Source organism: Pan troglodytes, chromosome 17, assembly GCF_028858775.2.
Source record: "Pan troglodytes isolate AG18354 chromosome 17, NHGRI_mPanTro3-v2.0_pri, whole genome shotgun sequence".
Lineage (NCBI taxonomy): Eukaryota > Metazoa > Chordata > Mammalia > Primates > Hominidae > Pan > Pan troglodytes.
Genome location: NC_072415.2, coordinates 86586656 through 86612764, shown reverse-complemented (window position 1 = coordinate 86612764; position 26109 = coordinate 86586656). Strand labels below are relative to the sequence as shown.

Below are 26109 nucleotides of genomic sequence, written 5' to 3'. Positions count from 1 at the left end.
CTTAGTCTCCCAAGTAGCTGGGATTACAGGCGCAAAACCCCATGTCCAGCTAATTCATTATAGTTTTTATTTGCATTTCTCTAGTGACTAATAATGGTCAGTTTCTTTTCATGTACTTGTTGGCTGTTGATACATCTACCTTAAATAAATGTCTATGTAAATCCTTTGTCCATGTTTAAATTGGTTGTCTTTCTATTATTGAGCTGTAAGAGTTCACTGTATGTTTTTGTTTGTTTGTTTTTGAGATGGAGTCTCACTCTGTCGCCCAGGCTGGAGTGCAGTGGCGCAATCTCAGCTCACTGCAACCTCCGTTTCCTGGGTTCAAGCGATTCTCTTGCCTCAGCCTCCTGAGTAGCTGGGACTACAGGCACACACCACCACACCTGGCTAATTTTTTGTATTTTTAGCAGAGACAGGGTTTCACCGTGTTAGCTAGGATGGTCTCGATCTCCTGACCTTGTGATCCACCTGCCTCGGCTTCCCAAAGTGCTGGGATTACAGGCGTGAGCCACTGTGCCTGGCCCGGCTATATGTTTTGGATACAATTGACTTATCAAATATATGATTTACCAATATGTTCTCCCAGTCTGTGTGTTGTCTTTTCATTTTTAGGATGGCATCTTTTTTGAAGCACTGAATTTTTTTGATTTTGATAAAGTCCAATTTACCAATCTCTTTGGTCACTCGTGATATTGGTGTTATACCTGAGAAATCAGTGCCTAACCCAACATCACAAAGATTTATTTCCGTTTTCTCTGAAGAGTTTTATAGGTTTAGCTTTTACATTTATTTAGGTCTGTGACCCACTTTGAGTTAACTGTTGTGTATAGTGTGAGATAGGGGTCTAATTTCATTCTTTTCCCTGAGAATATCCAGTTGTCTCCCCACCACTTGTTGAAAAAATTATTCTTTCCCCATTGAAGTATATTAACTCTTTGGTCAAAAATCAATTGACCGTAAATGTTAGGTTTTGTTTTTGGACTCTCAATTCTATTCCATTTATCCATGTGTCTTTCCTTATGCCAGTACCACACTGTATTGACTACCTTAGCCTTGTAGTAAGTTTTAAAATCAGAAATAGGAGTCTTCCAACTTTGTTCTTTTTCAAGATTGTTTTGACTATTCTGGGTCCCTTTCATTTTCATACAAATTTCAAGATCAGCTTGCCGATTTCTGCAAAAAGTCAGCCAGTATCCTGAGAGGGATTGCAGTAAATCTGTGGATGACTTTTGAGAGTATTTCCATTTTAACATCAAGTCTTTCTGTCCATGGACATAGGGTGTCTTACCATATTTTTAGGTCTTTTAAAATTTATTTTCAACAATAATTTGTAGTTTTCAATGCACATGTCTTGCACTTTCATTTTTAAATGTATTCCTAAGTATGTTATTCTTGTTGAGGCCTTTGTAAATGGTATTGTTTTAAATTTAATTTTCAGATCGCCTATTGCTTATATATAGAAATACAATTGATTTTGTACATTGATCTTATATCCCACAACATTGCTTAATTTGTTTATTAGTTCTAATTGTGTTTTCATGGTCTGCCAAACTTTTAAGAAATAGTTGTCTTCTCCTGTAGAATTTTTATTAGAATATATAAACTTAATAAAAAATTGCCTAGCTAATTTATATGAAGCTAGTGTCATCTTGATTTCAAAATAAGATAAAGGCAATGTAAAAACAGAAAGTACAGTTTCAAAAATCCTACATATAGAGTAATATTAATCAAGAGATTACAATATTATATTTTAAAAAGAATAAATCATTACCAAGAAGGGCTATTCCAGGAGTGCAAAGATGGATGAATACCAGAAAAGTAATCAATGCCTTTCTCCAATTAACTGATTGTAACAAAAAAATTAGATGATCTTCTCAAAAAGTCAACAATGCAAGAAAAGGTATTTAAGAAGGCCAATGCTCATTTATGACTTAAAAATAAAAGATATCTCAGCAACCTAGATCATAGAAGAAATTTACTTAGCAAAGTTTCAGATAAAAAATCTGAAGCATTTAAACATAAACAAACAACTTTAGCTTTATTCTCTTTAAGTTGAGGTCCCCCATCCCCCCCATGTAGACATGATTGTGGGTATATAAGAATACTTTCTGGCATAATATAAGAATATAAGAATACCCACTATCATGTCTACATTTTATTGTAGTCATAGCAGCCTTGGTCAATACTACAATGAAAGAAAATAAAAATAAATGTTAGTGGGAGCAAAGTAATAAGACCTAATTGCACTTTTATGACTGACCATCTAAAAATCAAGTATATTAGATATCAGTACAAGGCAGAAGCTTTAATTATGTTGTGAAATATAAGATAAAATAGTATTTCTCTATACTTGCCATGTACAACTAAAAATGAAAAGTTTAAAAGTAAAACTAATAATGAGAATGACAATTCTTGAGGAAGAGTGCATCCTTGAAGCTAGATCTCGGCTTCTAAATACCATTCTTAGATTAAAGGAACAGGGAAAGGGCTGATTCCAGGGCTGGTTCCAGGGCTGGGTAGGTGGAGCCCAAGAGGGGCTGGAACAGGTCGTAGTGCCAGAAAGTAGGGAAGTGCTCGGAGAATAACGATGGCACATCAAAGGATGCCAGAGTCCTCTCATATGGCCAAACCTGGAACAATTTCAGAAACTGCCATTTAATAAATAATGGCAGTAATGGATTATTTCCCATCCAATAACATTAATATCCATGCCTTCCTACCAACATAAAATATAATTGAATACATAATGGAGGAGAATCCACAGCTCTTCCTTATAGTAGAGTCCCAATTAATGAATACAGAGGACATGATAGCTGCCTCAAGACCCCATTTTGCAAACACTACTGTAATAATTGTTGCAGGCAAGAAATCATCAACCAGTGCTAAATTAGTGGGCAAAATATGATGAGATACTGGATATTTATTTAAACACAAAGTATCTCTCCAGAGAAAATAGGCATTAATTTAAAAGAAACGTGGCAGACGTCACCCTAACCAACTGATCAAACTAGATGAGAGTTGTCAAAATTATGTTCTCCTTAAATGATGCTGAGAGCAGGATATAGAATCACATATATGTAGGCCTCCCAGATTTGCCACAGGAAAAATACGGAAAGCCCAGTTACATCTGAATTTCAGATGAACAGTGAATACATTTTTGGTATGAGTATGTCTCATGTGATACCTGGGCGTTCACTATTTTACTGGTCAAGCATAGTTATGCGGTAATCTTGTCAAGAATGTACAACCTGAATTCAATCATGAAGAAACATCAGAAAAGCTCCCAAAGGGAGACATCCTACAAAATAACAGGCCAGCCATTGTTTCTTCAGTTAGTATATCCGTCCATGGTGTTAAGTTCATGAAAGGCAAAGAAACACCGAGAAACCATCCCAGATGCAGAAGCCATGATCACTAAGGGCAATGTGTGGTCCTGGATTGGGTCTGGGACCAGAAGAAGGTGTGAGGGGGACAGCTGGTGAAACGTGAACACTGCCTGCGGATTCGTGAAGAGCGTCGCATCAGCGCTGATGCCCTGATTTTGATCCCTAAGCTGCATTTAAGCTGGTGACATTTGGGGAAGCTGGGTGAAGGGCATATGAGAAACTTTTTTGTTCTACTTTTGTACTTTTGTTGTTGTTGTTGTTGAGACGGAGTCTCGCTCTGTCGCCCAGGTTGGAGTGCAGTGGCGCGATCTCGGCTCACTGCAAGCTCCGCCTCCCGGGTTCACGCCACTCTCCTGCCTCAGCCTCCCAAGTATCTGGGACTACAGGCGCCCACCATGACACCCAGCTAATTTTTTGTATTTTTAGTAGAGACGGGGTTTCACCGTGTTAGCCAGGATGGTCTCGATCTCCTGACCTTGTGATCCACCCGCCTCGGCTTCCCAAAGTGCTGAGATTACAGGCATGAGCCATTGCGCCCAGCCTTTTGCAACTTTTTAGTAAGGTTGGAAGTTATTTCAAAATGCAAAGTAAAAAAAGACTAAAGAGGTAAATGATCCGAACAAATCCCATCTTGCATGGGATAACTTAGTTTTCTCAATGGCTTCAATTGTCCTCAAATTAGTCTACAAATTCAGTGCAATATCAATCAACCTTCAAGTCGGATTCACTTAAGGAACTTATGAAAAAAATCAATGTTCATGAAACAGTAAGTCAACCCTAAAGAAGCGTCATGAGGGGGTTTTCTCTGCCAAATATTACGTAAAATCCCAAATCAAATCCCAAATCAGTCTTGGATTGTGACTGTGATTGCTACAAGAACCAAAGGTCAAATGGGATAGGACAGAAGGCTCAGGGATGGCTTGAGGTTTTCCCACTGCCCGAGGAAGCCTCCTTTATGTAGGATACGTGATCCTGGACCGGCCCGGGTCTGTTTCTGAGTGGGCAGCTGGTGGCTCCACCCTGACGCACCACCAGCCATCCGAGGTATGTGACGCACCACCAGCCATCCGAGGTATGTGACGCACACACCCACCCCATGACCAAAGGCGTGTTTCAGAGCAGTGCATTTCAGAGCACGCGTTTCCACAGAGGCCTCCACAAGGCTGTTCATGGAGCGAGGGTATTTACCCGAGTGCCTTTGGTAGTAGGGAGTTAGAAGCACCCTGCGTGTCCTCTGGAAGGACAGAGCGGTCATTTTGGAAAGGATCAGTACCGGGGCACTCCTAGCAAGCGACAAGTCTTATGTGTACACGTTCAGAAGGGGTGGACCCCAAGGGCACAATCCGGAGTGAATGAACAGGAAGCAAAATAAAATGTGCAACACAATACCATTTACACTGATAAAAAACACTCCAACACAAAACCATACACTTTTCCAGAAAACACAGGAACAAAAAGGCACTCAGGAGCACGGCTGCCGGTGTCAGGAGGGGATGGCGGTAAAGGGAAACCAGGAAATGTGTTCATCCGGGAGGAGACCCTGCACAGCCCACCGATGACATCATTCCGACCCGACCCCTGCCTGAGGACAAAGACCCGCTAACGTGACCCTCTGTACAGGGAGAGTGGAGAGACACAAACCGTCCGGCCATACCACTGATAGTACAGGTTTTGTGACTTCAGACCTTGCATCTTTCTGGGAAGCCTCAGTACATGCACACACAGGATTCTCTCAAATCTAAGGATGAACTGCATTCCAGTAAAACTTTAAGTAAAGGTGCCCTTGGCCAGGCGCGGTGGCTCACGCGTGCAATCCCAGCACTTTGGGAGGCCGAGGCAGGTGGATCACCTGAGGTCGGGAGTTCAAGACCAGCCTGATCAACATGGAGAAACCCCGTCTCTACTATTAAAAAAAAAAAAAAAAATTAGCCAGGCTTGGTGGTGCATCCCTGTAATCCCAGCTACTTGGCAGGCCGAGGCAGGAGAATTGCTTGAATCTGGAAGGCGGAGGTTGCGGTGAGCCGAGATCGCACCATTGCACTCCAGCCTGGGCAACAGGAGAGAAATTCCATCTCAAAAAAAAACAAAAAAAGAAGAAGAAGAAAATAAAAGATGCCCTTTCATGTCTAAGAAACTCCCAGTCTGGGGTTCTACCTGTCTTTTGAGAAACCTCGCGGGCTTTGCTCTCTTGGTTACCACATTAAACTGCAGCTGGAGTGGTATGAGGCAGGCCAGAGCTTCACAGCTGGCCTCGCTCACACGCACACTCACGGTTTTACCCTTTGTACACACATGTTGGATCATTTCTTCCGTATACCTGGCTTGATATACATTTACAATTTCTACCACGCTGTCTCGCTCTGCCTGATTACAGGATATTAGTGAAGTTTTCGTTCACCAGCTATTGAAATCTCAAGTGTATAATTAATAGGGGTTGTAAAGGTTTAAATCGATTTCTATCAGTATCTATTAGAGGACGAGCTGTATTAGATAATGCATCGCAGATTTCCCAGGCAAATGAGAGGGACTTTGCTCTCTGAGAAATGTCATTCTGAAGAGAGGTCAGAAGAGTGGAGAGTAAACAGCTTGAGAGAGCTGCAAGGATGCATTTCCTAGCCCAGAGGATGGTTACGTCTTTGAGTGAATGACTGAAGGAGACTGTGAGGTCCATTCTTGGAAGAGCCTTGAAGACAGGGGAGTGGAAGAAATAAACAGAGAGACAACCCCGAAGCAGACTCCGTTTTCAGATGCTCTTCTCTCTCGGAGCAGCATTAGGTAAAAACGGCTCAAGAAATGCAATGGTATGGATGAACCCAGTGAAATTACATTACAATTATTTTTAATCATTTAAATTCCCTTCTTGTCTCATGCTTTTTATGTTAACATCATGTAGAATTTTGCTGAGGTGTGTTTTCCTAAGGTTTAGAATTCTGGTCAGTCTTTATATGTCAAGATTAATTGCATCGTTATGGGAAGCATACTTGAGACTCAAGTGCAGGGAGACAGAATGAAATAAAATTCTGTACCATCCTGTCTCCTGATTTGTGCAGCAGCCTCGTAATTATTTCCAGTAAACCTTTTCCTCCCTACCCTTCTTCCCCTGGTTCATTGTTAGTAATAATGACAGCGTGGAAAACCCCAAACGAAGCTCACCAAAAAAGGAAAAAAAATACAGAAGAATCAAATTCACCCTCAGAGCTCTAAAAGAAACAAAGAAACAAACAAACAAAACAGAGCAATGCAACATCCTGGGACAACTCTTCCTGCCTCCTCACATAAGGTAGCCCCACCTCGACCCTTCCTGTCTCTCTCCCAAAATCCAATTATTTGTGACAATTAAGAGAACAAATGCAGAGGCGTACACTTCCTTACTGCTTGCTCCTTGACTTCCGGCAAGGAAAAGCCAACGTATTAGAAGAGATGAGCATGAAGAAAGTAAGGAGGGGGCATTCTAATCGTTTCCATCTGGAAGATGTTCTTGAAACAGGGATCTGTGTCCCTGGTTCTTGCACATTTTAAAACAGAAGAAAACATGCCTCTTTCTGCCCCTGCAATGTGATAATAGAAAGCAAACAAAGCGAGTCATTTGTGAAATCCATTCTCTTTTCGCAAGCAGTTTACAGAGTGGGGAAACCCATGACCCTCTGCCTCCTTTTTTTTTTTTTTTTTTTTTTTTTTGTGAATACGATTAAGACTGCTGGGAGATTTGGCTGGTCTTCCCTGCTCTGAAATGACAGGTTGTGGTCTTGGACTGCAGGCAGGTCACACCTTCAGAGCAGCTCCTAGTCCCGAACTGACTGCGCCCCTGTGAGGGCCACACCGATTTCCATAATGAGACGTGACAAGCAGTGCTATTTTAATCCTGCCTTTGAGGTGGGAATAGAATACAAAGCAAAACACACTCTGATTTCCTCACCAGGCCATGGGAAGTGGCTACACGATTTCAGCTTAACCTAGTTCTTTTTATCATGTGCCGCAAAAGATGCAATTTGTTGGACATAACAATGTTAGAAAAACCTACGGATGTGAGGTTGCAAAATGGAAACGAAGCATGTGTGAGTTGTGTGCCTTCTGCGGAAAACAGGCCTATGCGTTGCAAAGGAGTGTTGGGCTGTTGGACTTGTGTGGGGCATGTTGCGCTGTGGATGTGCCTTGGTTGAGCTGCCCCCAAAGCAGTTTGCAGTGGCTCAGGTCTTCCAACAGAGGGGCTGGGACACAGCTTGCCCTGCAGGAAAACATGGCACATTATCCCTTGTTTCCAGATACGGGTCTCTTTTTAACTCGTGGGTTGTCATAGCACCGTTTCTTTCTTTCTTAAAACAGTTTTCTTGAATCACATTTAACTATTCAAAAACATTGCCCTGATACTGATCATTTCCTTAAACATTTAAATAGCCCAACTCACAGAGACTCCCCCTACACACACTTGCACCTGTGTGCACACACACAGATACACATGCATGCACACCCCCACCACGCACCACATGCACTCCCCCCCCACACACACACTTTCCTGCATGCACACGCAGGCGCGCACACGAGCCCCCATCAGAGCCATGGTCTGATCAGCAATTGATGCTGAAGAAAGAACCCAAGAGAGGAAGCTACTGGCCCAGCGTCATCCTATTGACTCTTGAGAGAGTCAGGGTTGGTTTGCAAAACCATGCTTTCCACATTTTGCTGTTTTTCAACATTTATTAAGTGTTCTGTAGACCAGGCACTGTTAGGCAGCTTATGGGTCATTTCTTTAAGAAGAATAAGTAGAAAGGCAAATGCACACACACAAGGGAATCCCCCTGACCTTGGGGGTGGTGGGCGTCTTAGGTCCCAGCTCACCTATTAGAGGCCCCGGGGCAGCCTTCCTGGAAAAGCTGGGAGGAGTTTGTTGGAGCCCCCTTCCCCTCTAAGCTCCTCGCTTCTTCTCTCTGAAGGTCTTTTCCTGACACTTAGCCCACCCAGCCCCGAAACCCCCCTGCCTCTTCTGCACCAGCCCAGACCCACAGGGCCCTCCAGGCCTGCTCTCAGGGAGCCGCCAGGAGGGAAGTGAGCTGATTAACCAATTCACACTCAGCTGCTAATGGGTGGTAATGACTTCAGAGGTTTGCCCTACTCTACCCCTGCAGGGTGCTACATTTCAAAAGCCATGCCAGCCAGGAAGAAGCCTTTCATCCAACCAGATGAATGTTTAATAACGTCATTCCACAAATTGGTGGCAGATGATGCCACTCAAATCATATTACATAAGTCCACCCTGCCTATTCATCAAACAAAGTCCTAGTCGGAGCACATACACATTCATTCATCCATTCACTCATTCCACAGTTTCAATGAATGTCTCCTATGTAATAGGAACAGGGGACCCAAAGAGAAAAAAATACACTCTGCCTGCCCAAAGGAGGCTCCCAGCCAAAGAAATGAAACAGAGCTATATACTCAAAACATAGGCCAAATGCTCTAACACATAAACAGAGCCGTGGGTGCCTTGAGGAGGTAGCAGGTAAGGAAGGGACTGATTTTCCCCTTCTGTGTGTCTCTGTCATGACCACTGCCCTGACGCCACCTGAAATTCTGCACAGAGGCCAGGCACGGTGACTCACGCCTATCATCCCAGCACTTTGGGAGGCCAGGAGGGTGGATCACCTGAAGTCAGGAGTTCGAGACCAGCCTGGCCAACATGGTGAAACCCTGTCTCCACTAAAAATACAAAATTTAGCCAGGTGCTGAGGCAGGTGCCTGTAACCCCAGCTACCTGGGAGGCTGAGACAGGAATTTATTGAATCCGGAAAGTGGAGGTTGCAGTCAGCCAAAATCGCACCATTAAACTCCAGCCTGGGCGACAAGAGTGAGACTCCGCCTCAAAAAAAAAAAAAAAAAAAAAATCTGCACATCATGAAGCCAAATCCTCCAAGCCTGACTCCAGCATAACTTCTGTTATTTAACCCTCCAGTTTGGGGCCAATCACCCACCCAGTTTAACTCGCCTTGGAGGGTTTCTCCAACTCTGGGAGGACAGTGAACTCACCAAGGTAACCAACCTCAAGGCACATTAGAGGTCAGCTTAACAGAGCCTGGTGTCCACTGTGCAGAGGATAGCTGTCCCCAAAAGCCAGCACACAAATCAGTCCAAGGGGACAGCCCAGCAGTTTGGATTTTGCCTGGGAGTGATGGGTTGCTGACAATTTGGGATTCCCCCTACAAACGTAAGAATGAGATCAACATGTTCAGATTTCAATTCAACGAACAGCCCTTCCTAAGCTCCGAGTAGCACACGCTCACTGTCTCTCCTACACATGTCCTTCTGGCACCTCCTCACCAGCAGGAACATGACCGTGATCAGTCCATGTCCAACAGATGGACAGTGCACATCATGCAGAAGACCAGGATACATCTTTTCTTCTTTTTTTTTTGGGGATGGAGTCTCGCTCTGTTGCCTAGGCTGGAGTGCAATGGAGCAGTCTAGGCTCACTGCAACCTCCGCCTCCCAGGTTCAAGCGATTCTCCTGCCTCAGCCTCCCGAGTAGCTGAGACTACAGGCATGTGCCACCATACCTGCTAATTTTTGTATTTTCAGTAGAGACAGGGTTTCACCATGTTGGCCAGGCTGGTCTCAAACCCCTGACCTTGTGATCCGGCCACCTTGGCATCCCAAAGTGCTGGGATTATAGGCGTGAGCCCGCACCTGGCCACATCTTTTTTTCCTCACATTTTTGGTGGTGGGGTGAATGGGGCTAAGTTGCTTCAGGGACTTGGGAGGCAGAGTCCTGGGAAGGTACTTGAAGACCATCCATGAAAGAGTTGGTCCAAATCGCTTGTCATATATATGCCCTGAAGTGTAAAGAGGTGAGCAAAAGCATTAAATACATGTTTAGTATTTCAACAGCTAATATTTTCATTTAGGTCTTATTTACGCTATAGTAGAACTGTGATTTCTTAGAATCTTTTTATATGCAAATCTGACAGAACACTAGGGCTCTTGTACAATCAGGCTATTTCATATGCATGTTGTATAGCGTGGCTGTATAGAATGGGGGGGAAAGTACTGAATTAGAAATCAGGAAATATGAGTTCTTGTCCTGGATGTGTGATTAACCTCTTTGAGACTCAATTTCCATATCTTAAAAACAATGTTAGATTAATGATCTCTTAGGTGCTTCTCAGCTCTAAAATGCAATGACATGGAGCATAATTTGACTATTTAAAATTAGTGTAGGCATCAATAATTATTGCAGCTTTGTTTTTATGACATACTGTTTCAATCATGAACATATAATTTATTTGATATCAATTTTTTTAAGGAATGCAATCTCCAACTAAAACTTTTTTTGAGAAAAATATCCAGACAAACCACATGAAATTGCTTATATTTGACCATTTTTGACTGAACAAGTGGTAATTTTATGTGGTTCAACCTAATAATATCTTTTTTTTTTTTTTTTGGAGACAGAGTCTCACTCTGTCACCCAGGCTGGAGTGCAGTGGCGTGATCTCGGCTCACTGCAAGCTCCGCCTCCCGGGTTCACGCCATTCTCCTGCCTCAGCCTCCCAAGTAGCTGGGACTACAGGCGCCCGCCACCAAGCCTTGCTAATTTTTTGTATTTTTAGTACAGATGGGGTTTCACCATGTTAGCCAGGATGGTTTCGATCTCCTGACCTCGTGATCCGCCCGCCTCGGCCTCCCAAAGTGCTGGGATTACAGGCAACCTAATAGTATTTTTTAAAAAGACCTACTTTAAGGCAAGATTTCCAGACATACGGGTGATTTTTTTTTTTTTTTTTTTTGAGAAGGAGTCTCGCTCTGTCACCCAGGCTGGAGTGCAGTGGCACGATCTCGGCTCACTGCAAGCTCCGCCTCCCAGGTTCATGCCATTCTCCTGCCTCTGCCTCCTGAGTAGCTGGGACTACAGGCACCCGCCACCACGCCCGGCTAAGTTTTGTGTTTTTTGTAGAGACGAGGTTTCACTGTGTTAGCCAGGATGGTCTCGATCTCTTGACCTTGTAATCCGCCCGCCTCGGCCTCCCAAAGTGCTAGGATTACAGGCGTGAGCCACTGCGCCTGGCCGACATATGGTGATTTTTTAAAAATTATGTGAAAATCTGCAATGAACACAGAGAAAAAGGATGTGTTATAAAATCTACTCACTGTAATTTTCCACACATTTTATATCTTAAAAATGAATAAAGTTTTTCCTGCTCATATTCTCTTCCTATTAAATAAAACCTTACCACCATTTACAAAGTTCTTCATAGTTTAAAGCAGCTCTTACGTGCTGTTATTTTATAACGTCCTTAAGAAGTGGGTAACAGCATCATTCCAATGTCACAAAGAGGAAACTGAGGCTGAAGAAGTTAAGTCATCTGCTCAAGACATCAGAATGGGGTCTGGACTCCAGCCAAGATAACAGCGTCCCAGAGGTCTTGCTCTCTCCCCTTCTGCCAGATGTGCAGCCCGTGAATATCAGCACATTAGCAAAGATACAATCTTTCTGATCACCGAACGCACTGAAATGGGGTCTCCTAGTGACGAATGTGATGAACACGCATTGAGACGAGAGCTGCTGTCTTCGTCTTTCTTCTCTTAGTGTCACCCCAGAGCCGACAGAGCTGGTGGCCTGTGCATCCCAACCCCCCCGCTTCCTGGGAGTTCTTGGCTCCCCGTAGAGGAGGTGCTGTTCCAGGAGCCACTGAAACTTCTGCTTCAGGAGATTTGTCCAGTGCCACGGAGCCAGGTCTCACGTGCCACCAAAGGGCTTCCTGGAAATGTTCCAATAACATGGATCTTGCCAAGGGGACAGTAAATTTCTATCAGAAAAAATGTGATGCTTTGGCAAAAACCAGACCTTGAGAACACATTGATCATGTCAATTTCCCACAAAAGAGCGTGGTAAAGGGAAACACAGCACTGCCGATATTTACAGCTGCTAAAACAGTGAGATGACAATTCACAAATCAATCCATGTAATTAAAGCCAACGTGCTGGCCAGGGTGACCGTCAAGGGAACATCTGAGCGAGAGCCCCATTGTTTACCCCATTGGAACCTGACATGCAAACCAGGGCAAGGGGCTGCGGGGACGACTCAGAAGAACCAGGTCTCTCTAGGAAGCACCTCACCCAGAGAATTGAGAAGAGGGACTGAGACAGGAACCTGTGCACTAATGTTGGAAGCAGCACTAGATTCATAAGAGCTGAAAGGTGGAAGGAACACAAATGTCCTCCCTGACGAATCCATAAACAACATGTGATACCCAGGTAATGACATACTGATACAGGCTACACCTTGGATGAATCTTGAAAATATTCTGTTCTGTGAACGAAGCTGGTCACAAAAGACAAATACTGTCCAATTCCATCTCGTACTAGCCAGGGTTCTCCAGGGAAACAGAACCCACGAAACGAAAATATACGGAAAGAGGGACATTTGTTTTTGTTTTGTTTTATTTGTGTGTGTGTGTGTGTGTATGTGTTTGTTTTTTTGAGATGGAGTCTCGCTCTGTCGCCCAGGCTGGAGTGCAGTGGTGTGATCTCGGCTCACTGCAAGCTCCACCTCACGGGTTCACGCCATTCTCCTGCCTCAGCCTCCCAAGTAGCTGGGACTGCAGGTGCCTGCCACCACGCCCGGCTAATTTTTTTTTGTATTTTTAGTAGAGACGGGGTTTCACTGTGTTAGCCAGGATGGTCTCGATCTCCTGACCTTGTGATCTGCCCGCCTCGGCCTCCCAAAGTGCTGGGACTACAGGCGTGAGCCACCGCGCCTGGCTGGGAGATTTGTTTTAAGGAATGGGCTCACGTGACTGTGGAGGAGGGCAAGGCCATGACTGACTGCGGCAGGTGGACAGGCTGGGGACGCTGGGAAGAGCTGCAGACGTCCTTCTGGGGAGACCAGTCTTTTTCTCTCAAGCTGTGAACTGATCGGACGAGGCTCATCTGCCCTGTGGAGATGAATTCACTTTACTCCAAGTCTACTAATTGAAATGTTAATCTCGTCCAAAAAATACCTTCACAGAAACATCCACAATAATAATGTTTAATCAAATATCTGGACACTGTGGCCCAACCAAGTGTTGGGTTAGTTAAGTGCTAATGACACATAACATTAGCCGTCACACACACTGATGAAACGTCTAGAGTAGACAAATTCATAGCCACAGTAAGTAGATGACGGTAGATGAGAGGGGCTGAGAGAAGGGGAATTGGGGTGGAATGGTTTTACCTCGTACCACAATTTAAAAACAAGCAAGTAAATAAATGAATGTTTTTATAAAGTAATCCAAACGTGCGTGCTAACTTTTTTTCTCCAAAAGGCATTTCCTAGCAAAACGCTCACCTTCGTTCTATTGGGCTAGGAGGATAGATTTTATCAAAAACACTTGTTTATATCAACAGCTGTCATTCTTCCAGTGAGGAGTTTTCCTTTTTCTTCAAGTAATAAAGGGAAACCAGTGTCTCTCCGCCTCCTGCCTCTCATAAACCCACTTCTTTTGTGGAGAGCCATCCAGGCAGCCAGAGGGCCCCCAAGAAAGCAATGCATGCCACTCAGCCCTCCCCTTCCCTGGTCCAAAACAGGGCTCTAAGCTTTGGTGAAAGTTTCTCATGGAAAAATGGGTGCACACACACTCACGCACACACCCAGTCCTCAGCAGCAGATATTTTGCCGAGGGGCTCTACACCAGCTCACACAGTTGCACGATTGTACCCAAGGCGTCACCTCGGGCAGCCAACGCACGGCACTCTCCCTGGCCTGTACATTCAGACTTTTAGGGGACAGCTGTTTGGCCGGGTAGGGATGCCAAGAGCTGGAGCAACAGGAAGGAGGCCACGCGGAGTGGTGGAGTTTCAAAAGTCTGTGGAGAATCATGGGTTTCGTCTGCATTTTACAATCCCAGCTATGGTCCTTAAATGATATATGAATTTTTAAACCATGATGGGAATTTTAGAAAAGTAATATTTTGTAATAAAAAAAAAGGAAGAGGAAAGGAAGAAAGAAAATACTATATTAAGCTCTAAGCCAAATAACGTTAAAGATATTTAATGATGAGTATGACCTCCAACCTCTCAGAAGAGACGCCTGCCTGGTGAGCACCCCCACCCACCTCCACTCCAGGCTGAGTCCCCAGGGGCAGGAGGCAGCTGAGTTTGGTAAATACGAATCCTCCTGGTTCAGGGGTGTGGTCCCCATGAGAAGCAGCTAGGGACCACTGGCAAGAGCGGGGACCCGGCATGGCCCCGAGGAAGGGCAGGCCTGGCCAGGCACTGCCTCATCTCTGAGAGAAGCCAGAGGTGGGATTTAGATGTAAAATCTCCCCTTTAAAGTATTAGTCATTCATTGAGGTTTGTGAAAATTGTAGAACAAAGACAACAGCAGGCTGGACTGGGTGACCTATGCCTTCCACCACCACATTGACTTAGATAAAGAAGAGAAAATTCATAAGAGCCGAAAGGTGGAAGGAACCCAAATGTCCACCCTGACGAATCTATAAACAACATGTGATACACATGTAATGATATATTGATCCAGTCTACACCTTGGATGAATCTTGAAAATATTCTGTTCCGTGAACAAAGCTGGTCACAAAAGACAAATACTGTCCAATTCCACCTCGTACTAGCCAGGGTTCTCCAGGGACATAGAGCCCACGGAATGAAAATATACGGAGAGAGGGAGATTTGTTTTAAGGGATGGGCTCACGTGACGGGAAGACGGCATCAGGGTCCTGGAGCCTGGTACGCTTAGAGTGGAGAAAAAGTCCTAAATGACCTGTTAATTAGGGTCTGGAAATAGTGAATCCGTAGATATTCCCCAACCTCACTTTAATTTCCCTCCCTACCCTGTCTTTAGAAGGACTAATGGGAAAGAAAACACAGGGGAAAGAGGAGAAGCAAAGGCTCCGTGTGGATGAGCTGCCCGGGCACTCAGAGCTCGGACATCATGTGGGATGGGACCCAGGAGGCCGAACAGAGACCACACCTGTCAGGCCAATCAGGGGGACAGGGAAATGCTATGGAATTGGTGGCAAGAGAATGGTGTATTGAGTCAGCGGGTTTCCAAATAGGCTTTATTCTGGCTTTTAGGTTTCAGGATGTTTTCTAGCAGCCTGCCTTAACCAAAGTAAATATGTATTGAAATAAAGGCGCAGAGGCCGGGCACAGTGGCTCATGCCTGTAATTCCAGCACTTTGGGAGGCTGAGGCAGGTAGATTGCCTGAGGTCAGGAGTTGGAGACCAGCCTGGCCAACATGGTGAAACCTTGTCTCTACTAATACAAAAATTAGCCAGGCGTGGTGGCAGGCGCCTGTAATCCCAGCTCCTCAGGAGGCTGAGGCAGGAGAATTGCCTGAACCCGGGAGGCAGAGGTTGCAGCGAGCCGAGATTGCGCCACCGCACTCCACTCTGAGGGACAAGAGCGAGACTTCGTCTCAAAAAAAAAAAAAAAAAAAGAAGGAAAGGTGCAGAGTTTCATAAAATATACATAGCAGATTTGAGAAATTTTGCTTGCTTTTAAAAAATGAAGTCTATTGTGAAAACTTCACTTTAATTAAAGAAATACCAAGTGATTATTATTTTGAAATAAAATGAACAAAACGCAAACTTTCTCTGTAAAGACCCACTGGCAGGTAAATTGTCTTCCAGACGGTGTTAGCCAGTGAAGAACTCCTGGCCGGGTGCAGTGGCTCCTGCCTGTAATCCCAGCACTTTGGGAGGCCTAGGTGGGAAGAACACTTGAGGCCAGGAGTTCGAGACCAGCCTGGGCAGCATCGTGAAACTCCTGTGCCCCACCCCGCCAACCATCTCTAAAAAACAACAACAAAAATAATTTGTGAGTGTCCAGGTGCACACAATTATATAAAGTAAAAGATTTCACACCTGCCTTTAAGAGTTGGTGATAAAATGTGAGAAACAGAATCAATAAGCACACATACACACACACACACACACACACACACACACACTCCATTCCATTTTAAATATAAGAAAACCGGCCAGGCGCGGTGGCTCATGCTTGTAATCTCAGCACTTTGGGAGGCCAAGATGGGCAGATCACCTGAGGTCAGGAGTTTGAGATCAGCCTGGTCAACATGGTGAAACCCCGTCTCAACTAAAAATAGAAAAATTAGCTGGGTATGGTGGTAGGCGCCTGTAATCCCAGCTACTTGGGAGGCTGAGGCAGGAGAATTGCTTGAACCCTGGAGGCAGAGGTTGCAGTGAGCCAAGATTGCGCCAGTGCACTCCAGCCTGGGTGACAGAGTGAGACTCTGTCTCAAAAATAAATAAAATAAATAAATAAATATAAGAAAACAAATGAGCAAAATGCATCCCAGTGGAGTGTCCCTGGAACCAAGGTCTTCAGGTTGGAACTGGGGTCGGAGTAAATACCAGGGAGGAGGAGCGGTGCCCGTCAGACTGACGGTGTCTCCCACATGAACGTCACCCAGCTGGGCTGGCAGATATGGAAGAAGACACAATCATACCTTCCAACAGCGCACAATGGAGTGTGAGGAACTAGCCATCATAAGACAATGAAATAATTTCTTTACTAACAGGAAAATATGTTATGGGAGCCTAAAGGGTAGCAAATCTATAAAAGTTAAAGTTAAAATTGTAAAAAAGAAACAGCACCCTAGCAGCTGGGAGCTGGGTGCCATCGCGTTCCTTGCTGCTGGGCCTCACCGTCTGCCTGGCTCCCTCCAGTGCGTTAAAAAATTGCTCTGAACTCAAACTCAGAGAAAACAGAGGCACTCGGCAAGAGGAGATTTTGCTTCAACTGATAAGGACAACCTCATTCTGCGAGAAATTCCACCGGCTTACCCCCGTGAGGCATCTTCTGACCAGATACCACCGTCAGGGAGTTTCACAGAAGTGACTAGGTCTACATAAGCAGAGAACACTGTTTTTAGAGAATTTTCAAGTAAAATGCTGTCCTCTGCCAATGCAGACTCTGACTTTGCTCTGCCAGTGGTAAGAGCAATAAGATACCAAAATGGTTAAAAGTCAAACCATCTATTCTTCTAAATACACTATACTGAAAATGACAGATCCGTCTATCCATTTTGGGAACTGTATTCTTCATGCACTATTATTTCTTTTCAACTCCTAAATTATATGCTATCGTAGTTCCTAGAAAAGGAGTCAGACGAAAATAGGGGGAATTGGTGATTAAATTTCCCTCGACGTAGGATTAACGCACACGTATCTAATTCATATACTCTAAATCTACACTTGGATAAATAAATTTGTTTGGAAAAACCCTATATGAGATTGGTCATTATTATAATCATCTCGATGTTTCAATGAGTTTTTGGTCTATATGAAAGTTGATTTTAGGATACGGTCATTTCTTGGGAGTTGCACACAATTTCATGGAAGCAGAGCAGAGGCATGTGGGCATGTATTTCATTATGGGCACAAGGGTGCTGGAGGAAGGAGGTTAAACAGATGATATTGTGATTTTTGGCTGGTTTCCTGAAATTTCAAGAATGCCCAGCACATCTGAGGATGAAATGAAATTTTTTGTATACCTATGAAACACACAGTGTTTGTATACCTATGAAACACACAGTGTTTGTATACCTATGAAACACACAGTGTGTGGCATGGAAGAGACACTTGGTAACTTCATTCATGAATAGGGGCTCCACAGCGACTAAAGAAGGGAAGGCATGGGAAGGGGAGGGGAACCGCCCTGGGACAGAAATGAAAGAGAAGAAACTGAGACACCCACCTGCCGGGGCTTTTCTCGGGCTCTTCCTGGCAGAACCCCATTATCAGTTGCATCTCCACTCAGCGCTCACCTCCTCTTCCTGCCGCCGAGCAACCAGCCAAGCCAGGGAAACAAGTCCTGCCAGCCAAGCCCCCGCACCCCACAGGCCTGCCTTCATGTCATCATCACCATCATCATCATCATCACCATCATCATCATCATCACCATCATCATCATCATCACCATCATCATCATCATCAATGGCATCTGTAGCTACAGTCACTGGGACTCAGCTGCTTGACCAGCCCGAGTGTCTTTCTGCCTCTGCTTCTGCAGAGCTCCTGCTCTTCCTAGAGCTTACAGGATGGCGTTCCTCAACCTCCTATGTGTGTCTGTCACCTCTCCTGAATGGCCGGCTTTTTGAACGGGGGATGCTGTTCCCATTGACTGTGCATTCCCACCCCCAACACTGAGTAAATGCGGCCTAAGTCCTTGGTGAGTAGTTGAATCTTTACTGCCTTCGGGCATATTTCTTGAACATTATAGTATAACCATTGTAGACAGTTCCATCTATAATGCCAATTAGAATGTCACATTGATTGCATCATAGCAGGGACCTTAACAGGTGAACCAGTAATCAAAATGGATATCCGTAGCCAATGTGACGACACAGATATTGCTCTAAAAACCTTCAATTGAGGGCCAAGCACCGTGGCTCACATTTGTAATTACAGCACTTTGGGAGGCCGAGACGGGCGGGTCACTTGAGGTCAGGAGTTCGAGACCAGCCTGGCCAACATGGTGAAACCCCATCTCTACTAAAAATACAAAAAATTAGCTGGGTGTGGTGGCACGCACCTGTAATCCCAGCTACTCGCAAGGCTGAGGTAGGAGAATCACTGCAACCCAGGAGACAGAGGTTGCAGTGAACTGAGATCGCACCACTGCACTCCAGCATGTGAGACACAGCGAGACTCCATCTCAAAAACAAAACAAAACAAAGACAAAATGAAACAAAAACAAAACAAAACAAAAACCCCTTCATTTGGGATGGTTTACGTTAAATTTTGATGTTGCTTTTCTGTGGATTCTACAAAGGTCACAAATGTTCACTTAGATATTTGTGTTCTCCTGCAAGATATCATGAATCTTTAATATTATAAATGCATTCAATCAAATAGTGTTTCACAAATTTAACTAAGATGGGAGCAACATTGTTCATCCCACTGTAAAATCTCTGTGGCTCCAGCAACAATTGTGTGCCATTACAACAATGTACATTCTAGAATACTATCATTTGGGATGGGAAAAAACAGGTTCTGCAAGCTACTCAATGTCATACAAATGCCCTGCTTTCTAAAGAAGCACATGGTTTAAGGGATGGGAGAAGAGAGATTCTGGAAAGGGTTAAATCCCTGTGCCTGTGGACACTGCCTGCACCTGCAGACCACCTCCATCTGAAGGTAGCTGCAAAGCCATTTGAAACCATTTCACTTTTACCAGGGCAGAGGGATGTGGTTTGAATACGAACGTCCTTTCCCACTTGCAATATTGCGTATTAGTTCCATTGTAGTCTGCTTACTTTCCTTGCTACTTTTTTTTTTTTTTAGACGGAGTCTCGCCCTGTCGCCCAGGCTGAGTGCAGTGGCGTGATCTCGGCTCACTGCAACCTCCGCCTCCCGGGTTCACTCCATTCTCCTGCCTCAGCCTCCTGAGTAGCTAGAACTACAGGCACCTACCACCATGCCTGGCTAATTTTTTTTATATTTTTAGTAAAGACGAGGTTTCACCATGTTAGCCAAGATTCTCAGTCTCCTGACCTCATGATCCACCCGCCTCAGCCTTCTAAAGTGGTGGGATTACAGGCATGAGCCACTGCGCCCGGCCCCTTGCTAAGTTTTTAGGGAGCAAATGACCTCTGGGCAACCCCTTTCAACTACAAAGTTCCACTATCGGAGCAGTATAATATTCTTTAAAGAACACCAACAAATACACGGGCATGCTTTCGGTAACTGCAACTCTCTGCCCAGTTCACAGCTAAATACGCTGACATGGCAGGATGCAATGATTTTCCCACATCACATATCAAGTTATTAGATCAGTTTCTGACTGTTTTCAAAGTGCTTTCTCATATGTCTTTCAACCAAATCTATTTATTGAGTCTTTATATAGCACTTATTTTGTATCATGCTCTATTCCACATGCTTTAAAAATATTAACTCACTTAAGCCTCAAACAGCCTATGAAGTAGGTCCTGCCACTCTCCCTATTTGCAGATGAGAAAACTGTGGCCTGGCCACTGGTCCTGTAGTTGGGAAGCAGTAGAGGCAGTGTTCAAACACAGCCTGCCCAGAGCCCGTGGTTGCAACAACTGCGCGGTGCCGCCTCCGACAAACTGTGAGCATCCCCTTCCCAAGCTTTGTTCTTTTGTCTTGTGTGGGAAAGGTTTTATTTTAATAAACTGTATACATCAGGCTTTGAAAAACAATGTCCCTCAAACCATAAAAGGATGAAACTTGGATGACAGTTGTAAGCCTCTCCATTCCCCTTTCCCCTCGGTCCTGCTAAAGGCCTGTCATCTGTGGGCCCACCTGCCCAGAATCCACCTGGCCAAGACTCACCTGTCTAAAACTCTCCTTCCCAGAATCCATCTGCCCAGGACCCACCTGCCCAAGACCCACCTGTCTAACACTCACCTGCCCAGAACTCCCCTGCCCAGGACACACCTGCCCGGAATCTACCTGCCCAGAATCTACCTTCCTGGAATCCACCTGCCTAAGACTCATCTGCCCTGAACTCATCTGCCCAGGACCCACCCACCCAGGACCCACATGCCCAGGACCCCACCTGTCCAAAACTTACCTGCCCAGAATCTACCTGCCCAGGACCCACTCACCCAGGACTCACCTGACCAGGACCACACCTGTCCAAAACTTACCTGCCCAGAATCCACCTGCCCATGACCCACCCGCCCAGGACCCACCTGCCCAGTACCCACCTACCCAGGACCCACCCACCCAGGACCCACCTGCCCAGGACCCCATCTGTCCAAAACTTACCTGCCCAGAATCCACCTGCCCATGACCCAGCTGCCCAGGACCCACCTGTCCAGAATCTAGCTTCCCTGAACCCATCTTCTCAGAATCTGCCTGGCCAGAATCCACCTGCCCAAGACCCACCTGCCCAGAATCCACCTGCCTGGACCCACCTGCCCAGAATCCAACTGCCCAGAGTCTACCTGCCCAGGACCCACCTGCCCAGAATTCACCTGCCCAGGACCCACCTATTCCAATCCAACTGCCCAGAATCCACCTGCCCAGAACCCACCCCTCCTGCCCAGAAGAACCCACCTACCCAGGATGTACCTGCCTAAGACCCACTCCAGCTGCCCAAGACCCAGCTGCCCAAGACCTACTCCACCTACCCAGGACCCATCTGCTCAGGACCCAAATGTCCAGGCCCTCACCCACAGACAGCCAGGTGCGGCCGCACCTGAGTCCTTTCCTCATCAAATGCCTTCTGATGTCCACCTCCTTGAGGCTAAGTCTTGGAGCTGCCATCTGCTGCTTTAGTGAGTTTGGGTGAGTTACACTGGGGGGCAGAACCCTCCAAGCAGTGTGAAAGCGCCAGCACTCCCAGCGGACTCACCCATACCAAATCTGGAAGAGCAGCTATGCCTTGTGGCCTTCCAGGAACACCAACTGCAGCCCAAAGTCATCCCTAGACAACTCCCAAGCCAGGTACAAGTGACACCCAAGGCACGCTGCCTGGCCACAGAAGCAGGTCTTTTGCCTATTACCACCCCCCCTTTTTTTTTTTTTGAGATGGAGTCTTGCTCTGTCACCCAGGCTGGAGTGCAGTGGCGCAATCTTGGCTAACTGCAAGCTCGCTTCCCAGGTTCATGCCATTCTCCTGCCTCAGCCTCCCGAGTAGCTGGGACTACAGGCGCCCGCCACCACGCCCGGCTAATTTTTTGTATTTTTAGTAGAGACGGGGTTTCACCATGTTAGCCAGGATGGTCTCGGTCTCCTGACCTCGTCCGCCCGCCTCGGCCTCCCAAAGTGCTGGAATTACAGGCTTGAGCCACCGCGCCTGGCCTATCCTTAACTGTTTTGAAGTCAGTGATGTCCCCAAAGGGGCAGGTCTTTTGCCTTTTACCCTTAACCGTTTTGAAGTCAGTGATGTCCCCAAAGGGGATTATTGCTTCCCCAGGGAATCGCAGTCTAGTGGCAGAGCCTTTCAAACCCACAACAGCTGTCATACCTGAGACAGCTCAAACAAGCCTGAGGGACATGGGAAGAGAGCATCCCAGGCCCATTCTGATCCACGGGAATCTAAGAAGGCCTCCTGGGGGTGGCGACATTTGAATGTGTCCTGGAGAGCAGGTAGGCATTTGTGGTAGACACTGTAGTGGGCCACCCAGAGTCCCCCTCAACCAAGCGCTGTCCCGCCAGCAGCAGAAAGTGTCAACTATTGACAACCCCTATCTGGGGACTCTCCAGGAACTGCCCTTCTTGAAGGGCACCTCACCCAAGCACAGGTACCCTCCCTGGACACAGCCTATCCCCAGCGAGTGGCCAGCGCATGGGTGCAACGCCTGGCCTCCTGCCTCAGGGGGAGCGACTCTCAGGGCTCTCAGATTCAGAGCCCTCCATGGGGTTGGCCGAGGCCTCTGTTGCAACTGTTCCTCAGTTCACCTTCCTCTTTTGCCCACCCTGGGTCCTGCCATTCTTCAGGTGTGGCTCCTGAGAGCACCGGCCTGTGAGACCCCACATAGAAATCACAGCCAACCGTGTGAGCACTCACCGCAGGGAAACAGCCTTCCACCACCTCTGCCTCCTGCTCTTGACCAAGCCCCCTGGGAGCACTAGGCCTTAGCCTCCTCATCTGTAAGACAGGGGTCAAAATGGTCTTAATTCTCAGAGTGTCATAAGCATGAAATGAGAGCGTGCACAGAAAGCCCTTACTTAGGCTTGGTGTGTAGTGAACGCCCAATAGAAGTGCTTGGTGTGCAGTGAATGCATAATAGAAGAAGTGATATGTGGCCGGGTGCAGTAGCTCACGCCTGTAATCCCAACACTTTGGGAGGCCGAGGAGGGCGGATCACGAGGTCAGGAGATCGAGACTATACTGGCTAACGCGGTGAAACCCCGTCTCTACTAAAAATACAAAAAATTACCCAGACGTGGTGGCGGGCACCTGTAGTCCCAGCTACTTGGGAGGCTGAGGCAGGAGAATGGCGTGAACCCGGGAGGCGGAGCTTGCAGTGAGCCGAGATCGCGCCACTGCACTCCAGCCTGGGCGACAGAGCGAGACTCCGTCTCAAAAAAAAAAAAAAAAAAAGAAGTAGCGGTACGTATGGTGTTGTTCGTCACAGAAAGCATGGAAAATACAGAAAGACACAGAGAAGAGAGTAAATTCACCCATGGGTCTACTGCCGGGTTAACAGGCACTACCAAGATTTCAGGTGGTGGGGGCGCACGCGCATGCGCACCAACACACGGGCTCTAGAAAAATAAGCTCGGGATCCTAGGCGTGTACGCTGCGGTGCCCACACACGCGTCTGCCATTCTCACCCCGTTTTCTGCTTTAATTTTCTCCTTAAATTGGTCATTTTCTGTGAAATGCACATTCCACTTCTGGGTAGTGTGCACCGCCCATCTCCCCCACGGAGTGCAGGAAGGTGGCAGCGGGGCTGTGCTCCAGGCCAAGGCCACACAGCTCGGGGGGCCGCACGCGGGGGCAGCCTTGGTGCACGAGGCCTTTCATTTGTTGGTTTTACAGCTGGAAGAATTCGGATATACTTGTTGACCGAGAGAAGAGTCCAAAACTCAGGAGTGGAAAATAACGAAGAATGAAGAAAGGAAACAGGAAGAGGTTGACCTGATTGATGGAAAGGAGCTCCTCTTTCTCCAAAACCAGAAGGGAAAGGAAGATTTAGAGAGCAGAGGAGGGTAAGTTTCCCCCGGATAACATGGGTTCAGTTGCATAATACGGCCAGGATGTTATCTGCAAAGAAGCTGTGGGGAGGAGAAGGCAGAGCAAGGAGCGCAGGGCTGAGACTGTGGGAGATGCAGCCGGAAATGATAAAACAGAAACAAAACGTGACCAAGGCCATTTGGGGTCCAGCTGAAGTTCAGCGGCTTAGATGCGTAGTAAGTCCCATGAGCACTGTTGCACGACTTGCCCACAGCTGTTCACATATGGACTTTGCAGCTCACATTGACTCTGGCCAGGGCGGGAGAGCCGGGGAGCCACGCAGGTGCGTGGGAAGGGAGAGAAGAAAGGGAAGACGCGCTGCCCATTCCGTATTTACCTTAGTAGTCATCCAGACGCACTTCCCTCTCCAATCCCCAAACAAGAAGAGGCAGAAACTGTCTACCAGTTAGACGGGAGGTGTCAGCGCCCCTGGAGGCTGTGGCCATTGCCAGGGAGACCCCACTCTGCACAGCTCACAAACACACCGTGTGTGTGCAGGGTCCTCACCCGCCCTGGGCAGGAAATGGGGGAGTTCTACGTCCACTTTGTCACGCAGACAATGGAGGGGACCGCAGAAGGGGCTTCCCCAAGGACACAGAGCCAGTGGCCGCCTCACTGTGTGCCCCTCAGCGGGCGTTTCCACACTGCCTGGCAACTTTGAGAATAGCCGCTCTCGCTGGGTCTCCAGTGAAACTTGAAACCATTTGCATCTGCAAGTACTTTACTTATTCCATTTGAAAGGCATGCACATTTTTAAAGGGACACTGTTTTTAGCTCCTGCGTCACTGACTCATCCCGCATAATTTGACTTTATGGGACAGGGTCCCCTAAGGAGTGTCCTTGCCTTGACAGTCCTGTCTTGAAAGCTGTGAAGACCAAGTGGTGCCATATATATTGTTTTAAAATTATGGACTACCTAGAAAAGAGGTGAAATAGTAAAAAAAAGCAAAACTTTTAATATTCAATGACAAACACAGACAGAAAATAGGGAAAAATTAAATGTTAATGAGTTGGGATGATTGGATTTTGAACAAATTTTATTTATTGAATTGATATGAAGTTTATGGAACAGGGATAAACAGTTTGTTTCATACGATTATATATTTAGGTATTCGTTGACATACATATATACGTATACATATACACGTATGTATTGCCGTGTGTACATATAGACACATAACATGTATGTATAAAACACATACATATGTACCAAATTACAAAACGAGAAGTTGTGTCGCTCATCCTGCTCTATTATAAGAAACCTCAAGCAACAGTAGGTACCGGAAAATGCCAAGTCTGCATGATCCCGGCAAGGGCAGATCCTGCCACTGGAGTTCTGGAACGCATCTCTCCCCACTTGGCAAAGATGCAGGGTGCAGAGGGGGTGTCAGCAGAGGGGCTGGGTGCAGAGGGGGTGTCAGCAGAGGGGCTGGGTGCGGAGGGGGTGTCAGCAGAGGGGCTGGGTGCAGAGGGGGTGTCAGCAGAGGGGCTGGGTGCGGAGGGGGTGTCAGCAGAGGGGCTGGGTGCGGAGGGGGTGTCAGCAGAGGGGCTGGGTGCGGAGGGGGTGTCAGCAGAGGGGCTGGGTGCAGAGGGGTTGCAGACTTACCACAGGAGGACTTTATCAAGAGATGTGGGTTTTCTGGGCATCCAGGACACCCACAATGGGGTGACAGAATTGTCTGTGGAGTGGAGTCCTATTGAACTTGGCAGCTGCTACTGGATGCTCTTCTGGCACCTATGTTTTCAGAAAAACAGGAGCTGGCCCAGAGTATTTGCCAGATTTCTCCCTGGATTGGACTGATTCTGCACTCAGCCCAGCTTTTTTTTTTTTTTTTTTTTTTTTTTTTTTTGGTGTGTGCCCCCACGCCCAGCTAATTTTTGTATTTTTAGTAGAGACGGGGTTTCACCTTGTTAGCCAGGCTGGTCTCGAACTCCTGACCTCAGGTGATCCACCCGCCTTGGTCTCCCAAAGTGCTGGGATTACAGGCATGAGCCATGGCGCCCGGCCTCAAACCAGCTTTAATCTGAAGGACGTGCATACTCTCCACAGGC

At 46.5% G+C, this 26109-nt stretch overlaps 1 long non-coding RNA gene across 2 annotated transcripts; it reads right to left on the bottom strand.

The window, feature by feature from the left end:
• Positions 1-2286: 2286 nt before the first annotated feature.
• Positions 2287-25074, bottom strand: LOC129137916 (uncharacterized). 2 transcript variants are annotated; one of them, XR_008540772.2, is made up of 3 exons: positions 24395-25074; positions 22885-22965; positions 2287-2630 (listed from the first exon to the last, which is right to left on the bottom strand). It is a non-coding gene; the product is annotated as an uncharacterized LOC129137916 (long non-coding RNA). The 2 variants fall into 2 exon arrangements; XR_008540773.2 differs by lacking the exon at positions 2287-2630 and adding an exon at positions 12801-13312.
• Between the last annotated feature and the right edge of the window lie 1035 nt (positions 25075-26109).